The sequence below is a fragment of the Vombatus ursinus genome, unplaced genomic scaffold, assembly GCF_900497805.2.
Source record: "Vombatus ursinus unplaced genomic scaffold, bare-nosed wombat genome assembly UNPS02014959.1, whole genome shotgun sequence".
NCBI lineage: Eukaryota > Metazoa > Chordata > Mammalia > Diprotodontia > Vombatidae > Vombatus > Vombatus ursinus.
The window spans coordinates 8,701,526-8,711,523 of NW_020954737.1; the positions used below are offsets into that span (position 1 = coordinate 8,701,526).

General features: G+C 39.6%; 1 long non-coding RNA gene across 2 annotated transcripts in view; it reads left to right on the forward strand.

Annotated features, from left to right (window-relative positions):
• The window catches only part of LOC114030452, a 54,787-nt gene that overhangs the window by 18,945 nt on the left and 25,844 nt on the right, over positions 1–9,998 (forward strand). Inside the window, exon 3 of one of the 2 annotated variants that reach the window (XR_003567608.1) lies at positions 6,088–6,773. The exons of the other annotated variant lie outside the window; for it this stretch is intronic. This is a non-coding gene — a long non-coding RNA (uncharacterized LOC114030452). Of the gene's footprint in view, positions 1–6,087; positions 6,774–9,998 lie in introns of those variants that run through there. 2 annotated transcript variants of the gene reach the window in all.

A 9,998-nucleotide genomic window follows, 5' to 3' on the forward strand; every position in this document is an offset into this window, starting at 1 on the left:
CATTATGTTTTATTGGTGAGCTCCCAGAGGTCAAGAATCTGGTCTCACCCAACCTGTCAATCAAGTTTTCTAATTATGACTCCAGATCTACATTAAAAGTGAAAATCTGATTTATCCTCCAATAGGTTGCAGATAATTCCATTCACCTTTAGCTGTAATACTTTTGTACATACTGCAAAAGGTTCCATGAAGGTTGGATAATCCTAGTCTTAGGTGTGGATAAATTCCTTTCAGTTAGACATCAGAATGTCAGTTGTCAAACGTTCTGAGGCAAGTGGGTCCCTGACAACGCATCTCTCTTCTGTCTATGCTAGATGAGTTACCATTTTCGTATTTGCTGAGCAGGTAGAGAACCACTCCAAAATTTTGTTAGCATGTACATCAATTGCTGGTATATATGCAAAGTTACCTGAGGATTACAAATAAATAACTAGCCACCTAGCATTCCCCTGCCTCCTTCCCTTTCTAATATTCCTTCTTCCTCACTTTGTAATTCAGGTTTGTTGGTCATAACAGCTTTTGAGGTAGAGCCTACTTTACCTGTATTTTCAATGTGATGGGATAGTCTTTAAAGTTGTCATATAAAGTCATCTAATCCAATCCCCTAGTTTTATACATGAAGAAACCGAGGCCCTGAGAGGTTAAGGTCACATAATATCACAAGTAATAAATTCAAATAAATTTGAACTCAGGCCTTCTACTTAAAAATCCAGAGCTCATTCTAAGATACATGCTGCCTGCTGAACTTTTTCTGTTTTCCTTGTTTCAGATAGGACTGTGCCTTTTCATATGCCTGGAATAGCCCTTGTTCTAACTACTAGACATCCTGATGGGTTCCTTCTCCCTCCTTCATCTCTCATATGATACTGCTCAAGTTGCAGCTATTAGGACTCAGAGGCCCCAGGGCTTTTGCCCAGTGATTAGTGTAAATGGGGATTTCCCCCAGGAATGCTTAGGGGATTTCCCTGACCACAATCTGGGTCTACCTACAATCTCTATTTTTTTTTAAAGGCAATTGGGGTTAAGTGACTTACCCAGGGTCACACAGTTAGTAAGTGTCAAGTGTTTGGTCTGAGGCCGGATTTGAACTCAGGTCCTTCTGACTTCAGGGCTGGTGCTCTATCCACTGTGTCACCTAGCTGCCCCTACAATCTCTATTATTTAGGATTATTTTCCCAGACTTATATTGTCACAAAATGCTAGCTGACCTCCTTCTCTGGCTTCCTTCTTTCCCTCGATATTTTAAGTTAAGTAGAATCTCAATGGACTTGCACTCAGACATCAGTCTGTGGGTTAAGTTTTTGGTTGAATCAATCAAATTTTAGAATACTCACTCTCAGTCAAGTCATTTAGAAGTGAAATAAATTTCTTACAACACACCTCAATACTCAATATAATCTGGTCTAATGGCTTTCTGTCTTGATTTTAACTCAAAGTCCCAGGAATTAGCTATTGGTTTGTGTTTAAAAATAACTTCCTAGAGGAGTTAAATAAGACAGATGGTCTGAGAATGGTTTTTGTTATGTTTTCACGAGCTTAAAAGAAGAAATAAAAAAGAGGAAAAAAGAGAATATTCTAGGGTAGAAAGGAGAAGAAATAAGGGGAGAATTTATTATCTCACATAATATGGTTGCGCAAGTAGTTTATTCACACAAAGAAGAGATGGGGGAAGTTGTTAACATTTGAACCTCACTTTGAACTAGTCAGAGGAGGATAGAATACACACACCCACACACCCACCTACCCACCCACACCCACACCCACACCCACACCCACACCCACACCCACACACACAAACACACACACACAGAGTTTGTTGTACATACACATTCTACTCAACAGGGGGATGAGGAATGGGGGCAGGGATGAGAAGAATAAGAGGGAGAGAATTTTGAGGGAGGGATTAGTTTAAGCAAAATAATCTCAAGTTCAGAAGCAAGATTGTAAATAGAAGTTTAAAAAAAGAAAGAAAGAAAAAGTAAGGGAGCCTTGATTGGGATCTGGGTGAAGGAAAGAGGAAAGAGTTAGGGGAGCAGAAGCTAATTGCAAAAGATGTAGAACATGGTAGTGCTGAGCACACTCCTTTCCCATCATCTTTTTCTTTGTAAAGATGGGGTGAAGAGCAGAGAGGGAAAAGTATTAATAGTGTGGAGGGAGAAAATGACCCACTAAGGACAAGGAAATGTCCTAAGACATTTTTTTTCTAAGGAATATCTCTCTTTTTTTTTTGTGAGGCAATTGGGGTTAAGTGACTTGCCCAAGGTCACACAGCTAGTGAGTGTCAAGTGTCTGAGGCCGGATTTAAACTCAGGTCCTCCTGACTCCAAGGCTGGAGGTTTATCCACTGCACCATCTAGCTGCCCCCAGGAATATATCTCTTACATAGGCAGAATATGCAGTTATCTGGGTAATATAATACGAGGCATACCCCTTTGCACACAAATAATCTCCCTCACCTAGATGCTCTAGTGTCTGAACTTTCACCTTTAGGGATTCATTTTTTGGCTTGATATTACCCTCTCCAGGCATCCTACTTAAAAAATACAAATATACCTGGGAAAGCCATAACTATTAGCACCTTTTACACTTTCAACCAAGGAAAATGGAATTTTAAGTTTTTAACTCATTTCTCATTCACCTCTTGGGCCTGAAAAGTTGCCTTATTAATAGTAAACTTAAAACTCTCTGTTCTTAGTCCTTCTTCCTACAGAGGTAGATGTGTAGGTTGTTTACTGACTGTATTTGTCCTATGATTCCACAGGGTGATGAGAAAGAGTTGAAACAGCAAGGCCATTCTCTTCTGTTTAAAACCATATAGGAAACTATGCACCAGAAATTGTTTTCATAAGCAATTAAGCAACAAACTTCATCAGAATGAATTATTATCTCATCAAGCCATCTTGGGTTCTGAGCAGTTGTTTATCTAGTCCAGCCCCTTCATTTTATGGATGAGGAGACAGACCCAGAGAAATGAAGAATTTACACAAGATAATACAACTTCTTAGTGGCAGACCCCAGACTAGAACCTACATTTCCTAACTCCCAAGTTTGACATTCTCTTCACCATACCACATTGCTTCTAATCTTCCCTAACTGATTCATCTCTATCTTCACTTTGAAAATTACCTATTTTCCCTGCCTTCCTCTATTTCTAGTTCCTAATTCTATTTTGTATTCTCTTCCCTTTAAAAGCTTACCAAGAATTCTCCCCAGTCTCTGCTTAACTTTCATTTTGTCCTTACTATTCTTTTCCCCTTTGTATCGTCAGAGACCTCCGAAGTGTGCTTGAGAGAAAAGGGAAAGTTTCAGAAGCTTTTGTTGGTGTTGTGGCTATTACCTTTTATATAACACAGACACTGACATGCCCTTTGGAATATTCTGTAACTAAGCCTTCATGCATCTTGCAGAATAATTGAATATACAGTACTCTTTCCAGGGACATGTACAACACAGGCATGTAAATATAGACAGATGGGGAAAGCCACTCAGTTAACTACACAGCCCAGAGCTGTACTGTTTTTCCACAAAGAAGGAGGGGAAGGCAATAAATGTTTATTAAGTGCCTACTATGTGGCAGGCACTGTACTAAGCACTTTAGAAATATTATCTTATTTGATCCTCACAACAACCTTAGGAGTTTGCTGTTATCATTATAATTTTACAGTTGAGGAAATTGAGGTAGACAGAGGTTTAGTGACTTGCTTAGGGTCACACACAGCTAGTGAGTGTCTGAGGTTATATTTGAACCAAGGTCTTCCTGATTCCCACCCCAGCACTCTATCCACTGTGCCACCTAGCTTTCAAAGAGGTCCCACCTGTCTCTTTTGCCCTGCCTCCTGTCAGGGCATTCCAATGTATAGCCACAGTATAAGGGCCAGTTTATGGGAAACCAACCCAGAGAATGGAGCTATTTCTACTCTTATAAGAAGCCTCAGAATTGGAGAGACTGGTGCCCTTGAGGCCATTGGCAGCAGTTGCTGCCTTCCTGCTCCCATAGTTGAATTGCCCTGTCTCTTTGTGAGCATCCTTCCCCCCGACACCAACACACTTCCTCTACCCTTCCCTGTCCTGGGAAAAGGTATATTATCTGACCTCCATACATGTACCTGGGGGAAGAGCATGGACAATCTTTCTGTAATTGGCATGCAGTAAAATTGCCAACGAAGGCAATAGTGAAAAGGTCACTGATCTTGTTGTTAAGAGAGACTTGGATCCAAATCCCTCCTCCAATATTTATTGACTGTGGAATCATGAGCCAGCCTGAGTCTCAGTTTCCTCATCTGTAAAAGGGATATAAGAATACTTGCAGTATCTTCCTCACTGGCCCACTGTAAGAAACAAATGAGATGACAGATATAAAGTGCTTTGCAAACATTACCATCCTATGTAAATGTCAACTTGTTATCACCATCTACCATTGGCTGTTGTTGCTTGGACACCTTCTCTAGAGATGGCTATTCTTTGTGTTTAAAAACATATACCTCATGCTTTAGTGGTCAAATGAGATAATATTTGTAAAGCACTTAGTACTGTGCCTGGAACATAGTAGGACCTTAATAAATTCTTGTTGATTGATTGACTTGCCTAGTATTCCTCATAAAGCTTGAAAGTGTCTAGGGAAAGATTCAAATCTAGGTTTCCTGACTTGGGGTCCAGTTCTCCATTTATCATGCCCAATTACATCTTAATAGAACCACCCCCCTGCCTTGACCTGAGGCTTGAATTAAAAGTCATGTTGACCAGGAACTGAGCTGTATAAGTGAGATCCCTTGGATTGAAATTAGGCTGTTGGTCAGCCCTTCTCTCTGGGTTAGCCTAACTGAAGGATTTAGGTGCCACAGTGGAATTTTGGGAAGGATTGAATCTTTACTGTTATGAACTAAATGCATTGCCCTGAGCTCCAATTGAGATACCAGGGTTGTGACATCCAACTCATTGACGCGCAAAAGCTATTTTCAAGGCCATGTTGACCACTGCTAAAACTTTGCAGCCTGAGTGATTCCTTCCACTGTAATGTCATTGGAATGGTTTCCTGTTATGTTATAGTTGAAAGAGCCCAGGATTTGGAATCAGAGAACCTAAGTTCAAATCTTAGCTTTTGGTATTTATTGCCTGCATGACCTCCATAAACTGGCAACTTAACAGGCAAGTTACTTTCCCTCTGGGAGACTCAGTTTCTTGAGTAAAAATAAGAGGTTGGAATGAATGTGCCTTCAAGCTCTAAATCTTGTGATCCTATGAACTCTCCTCCTAGGGGAGCTCCCTCTACCTATTGTTCCTGGAGTACAGAATAAAAAACAATAGCAGACTTTTAGTCAGCAATAACGCACTACAACCAAGTTTATGGGTGGAAATAACATGGTCATTTATACGAGTTGTTCATCTAGCCCAACAGACCTTCTAGTGTTTACTGCGGGGGGGGGGGGGGGGGGGGGGGGGGGGGGGGGAAGGTATGGACGTCATGGAAAGCATGAAGGAAGAAAGGTAGAATCCATTGAACTCACTTCAAGATCCCACAACAACTGCCTTCTAGGATGTCTGACTCAAGTATGTTTGAAATAATAGAGAATGTATTGTCAAGGATGCAGTGATGACTTTGTGAGTGTCATTGCTCTCTAGCCCTTTGGTGTAGTTCAGGGGTGGGGAACCTGCGACCTTAAGGCCCTTCTAGGTCCTTAAGTGCAGCCTTTTGACTGAATCCAAATTTTACAGAACAAATTCTTTCACTTTTATTAATGCATTTTTGTTCATTTTTTATATTTTTATTTTGTTTTTAAAATGAACGTATTTAATACACCAAAGAATAAAAAAAGTTTCAATGAAATAATCCTCCTGGATTGACTGGCACAATTAGAACATTAGTAAGTCATAAGGGCTAAATTGATGGCTGCTATGCGTGTTATTTAGTTCTAACTTCCTCCGCCTGACTGGAACCACTACTGCACAGCGCTGGTTTGGCGAGAGTTTATGGGGGTCGACTATGCCAGTCTGTTATCAGCTTTTGACAGTGGTGCACTGTGTTTCTGTTTGGAGTTTTTGAATAGTTGCACAGCTTGATAGTATTTTTTAATTCTATTTGCTTAACAGCCCATCATATCAAAGAAGACCAAGAGAACGCTGAAGGAAGAAAACAGATTTTTTTTTTTAATGAGGATCGGGAATTGCAATATCATTTTGTTTCTGCTAAAGATAAGATTATTTGCTTGCTTTGTGATAATGCAATATCAACATTAAAGAAATTCAACGCTCGTCAGCATTATAACACTCATAAGGACCACAAATATTTTAAATTAGAAGGAGAGGTGTGAAAGGTTGTATTGCAGAAATTAAAAGATGAAAAGCAAAAGCAAAGACAATTCTTTCAAGCAGCAATAAGACCTGGAAATAACGCCACTGAAGCAACTTATAAAGTAGCTTATATATTTGGAAGAAAAGGGAAGTCATTCGGTGTTGTAGAAATTATGAAACAATGCATTGTTGAAGTTGTAGAATGCTTAGACCCTGATAACATTTCAAAGTACAAACAACTGCCTCTTTCAAGGAGAACCATAAGTGATTGGCAGTAGGAATTAGCCTTCAACTTAACAGATTAATTTCATGCAATACTTCAAAAGGAAAATATACATTATTCAATAGCTTTGGATGAATCAACTGATATTACTGACTCAGCACACATTTTGTACTTCATTTGGGTGACAACAGAAGATTTTTTTTGCATCAAAGAATTTCTTGCTTTGGGTACTCTTTTTAAAAAAAATTTTTTTTTTAGGCAATTGAGGTTAAGTGACTTGCCCATGGTCACACAGCTAGCAAGTGTCAAGTGTTTGGTCTGAGGCGGGTCCTCCTGACTTCAGGGCCAGTGCTTTATCCACTGCACCACCTAGCTGCCCCTGGGCACTCTTGTGAACAGAACACAGAGAATAGATATTTTCAACAACTTTCAAGATAAATGTTGTGAAGTTGGACTGAATTTGGTAAATTTAATGAGTATATGTACAGATGGTACACTTTTCATGACAGGAAAACATGAAGGGTTTATTGCACAGTTTAAAAAAAAAAAAGCATTAACAGATCCAGATGCTCTCTTTTCTTTTCATTCTATCTTACATCAGCAAAATCTCTATGCTAAACCTACTATTTCCAGTGATACTTTGCAACAAGTTATAAGTATTATTAACTATATTTGTGCAAATGCAACATGACATCATCAGTTTTGTAATGGGCTAAAGTTGAACAATGAGGTATTCAACTGGATTTGCTGTATCATTCTAATGTGCATTGGCTATCACAGGGACAGGTGTTAGTCAAAATTTTATCTCTGCAAGAACAAATAGTTAAATTTTTATGAAGAACAGAATCAGCAATGTCAATTATTGAAAGATTTGTATAGGAATGCTGCATTTCTGTGTGATATGTGAAATTAAAATGACTTGAATATTTCTTTGCAAGGTAAAACTAAGTCTATATATAACGTGTGGCAAAAAATCCAAGCATTTTGAAAAAAAGCTGTCTTTTTAAAAATACTTCTTCTTCAAAATGAAATTTCAGATGAAATTTTCCCCAGTTGGCAAAGGTCATTGATGAGCAGGATGATATATGTGTTGTAGTTTCATGTGTAATCATCTTTTTTATTATAGTATGTTATAAAAATGTTTGTTTTATTCCATAAATTAAAAATAAGATAAATTTTTTAAAAAAGAAGTTTGATTATTTTTTAAAATTCATTTATTTTTTATTTTTAGTTTTCAACATTCACTTCCACAAGATTTTGAGTTCCAAAGTTTCTCCCCATCTCACCCCTCCCCCACTCCAAGATGGCATGCATTCTGAATACCCCTTCCCCTATCCCCTGAATATCTCTATGCCCTCCCTTCTATCACCCCCTTTCTCTTATTCCCTTCATCTTCTCTTTTCCTGTAGGGCAGGATAGATTTCTATACCCCATTGCCTGTATATCTTATTTCCCAGTTGCAAGTGAAAACAATTTTTAACATTTGTTTTTAAACTTTGGGTTCCAAATTTTCTCCCTTCCTCCCTCCCCACCCACCCTCACTGAGAAGGCAAGCAACTGGATTCAGGTTATATATGTGTAGTCATGCAAAACAAGGAAGTTTGATTATTAACAGAAAGGATGTGTGCCTTAACTCTAATAGTCTGGTACCGATATTGTTCATTGCATTTGATCCAAATTGTTTTGCCTCTTAATGTTGTCTATATTTGAAAGGTCATAGTGCTTGTGGTTATTGGGTCTATTGTCCTTTTGGATTTACTTTCTTTTATTTTGCATCCTTACACATACATATTCCCATATTTCTCTGAAGTCTTTATATTTGGCCCTAATTATGGTACTATTCCATTACATTCATATACTGTGGCTTTTTCAGCCTCTTGCTGACGTTTCTATTATGTACTGGCACTGTAACAAGTTACCTGTGGCTCCCATGTTCTCCTCTTTCTGTCTCTATTACTGTCTCTATCTCTTTGTCTCACTCTGTCTCTGTCTCCTTCTGTCTCTGTCTCTCAAGGACTTTGCCCCCATGATTAGATAGATGCCTTCTCATCCTGAAGCATCTTTTTGCCTTTGTGGCCCCCTTCTTTCACTGGTGAGCTCCTCCAGAACCCCCATCTTGAGGACAGTCTTAGGACAGCCATCCTTCATTCCTCACCTGGCTCTGCTGACTCTAGATTTCACCACCATGCTCCCACGCAGGTACCTTCTCCCACTTTTCAGCTCCTTTTATATGGTGTCTTCCTTATTAGAACGTGAGCTTCCTGAGGATAGGGACTGTCTTTCTGCTTGTATTAGTATTCCCAGCATTTAGCAGAGCACATAGTAAGTGCTTTACAAAGCACTTACTTGACTTTTCTTATCATGCGGTAAGCACATAAGAGAAGGGCAAACAAAGTCCTAGGTGAAGTCAGAGAGAAACAGACACCTTCTTCACCATCACTGTAAAGAGGAGGCTTCTCCTCTCCAGCAGAGTGCCTGCTTTACATTGATGCTAGAGGTGAAAAGGCAGATATGTAAATAAGGGACAGGCAATGCTCACTCATTTCACCTCCTAGGGGAAAAATTGGAATAACTCTTCCCAGAGCACTTTCTGACTGTCACCAGACCAAGCTTCAAGCCCTGATTTGCCGTCCCCAGGCCTCTGGCACTGGTTAGCTTAGGTCCTTCTATTCCTGGTCTTCCTTTTAGTTACTTGTTCAGATTCTCTGTCTATGGTAGGAAAACTTTCCCAAACAAGTCATAATTTATCAAAATGGATCCTATCTTCTTTCCTATGGGATTCTAATCTCTTTCTCAATTTGGCATAACCTAAAAGGATTATACACTCCTGTTATAGATCAGAATACACTTGCTGAATGGAATCAGAGTAAAAGATATAACCTTGAAACTCTCAGGTGGCCGAGCCAAGCCATTAACCAGAAAGGTCTGAAATATTAATGTCCCTGTGGTTACAACGGCTCCTGTTAAGATCTGTGTCTTCAATTCACTTTTTGTCAACATCAGGGACCTGATGGTCCTACAGGCCTTTTGTAGAGAAGGGCTATTAGTGTCCATCTCCATCTCTCTCCCCCCATATCACAGTTTTAAAAAGTCAGAAAGGGAACCATTTCTCTGAGTTTCAAGTGGCAATCCCCTACCCCAATTTCTGTTAGGTGACCACCAGGAGAAAGCCTTCGACTTCTGATACTGAGCAGGCAACTAACCAGCTCACCCATAGTTCCAAGGTAAGGAGTCATCTCATCTCTTCATCTTGTTTCTGGCTAGTAAGTCTTTCTTGTGTGGCTGACATTTCCTTGTGCTACTGTCATGTTTAGAGCTGGCTACCTACCTAACAGTCAAAGCAACCCATCCTCTGCACCATGATGAAAACTGTTCATGCTTTCTCTCTCTCTCTCTCTCTCCTCTTCTCTCCTCTCCTCATCTACCCTCCCCTCCCCTCCTCTCTTCTCTTCTCTTCTCTTCTCTTCTCTTCTCTTCTCTTCTCTTC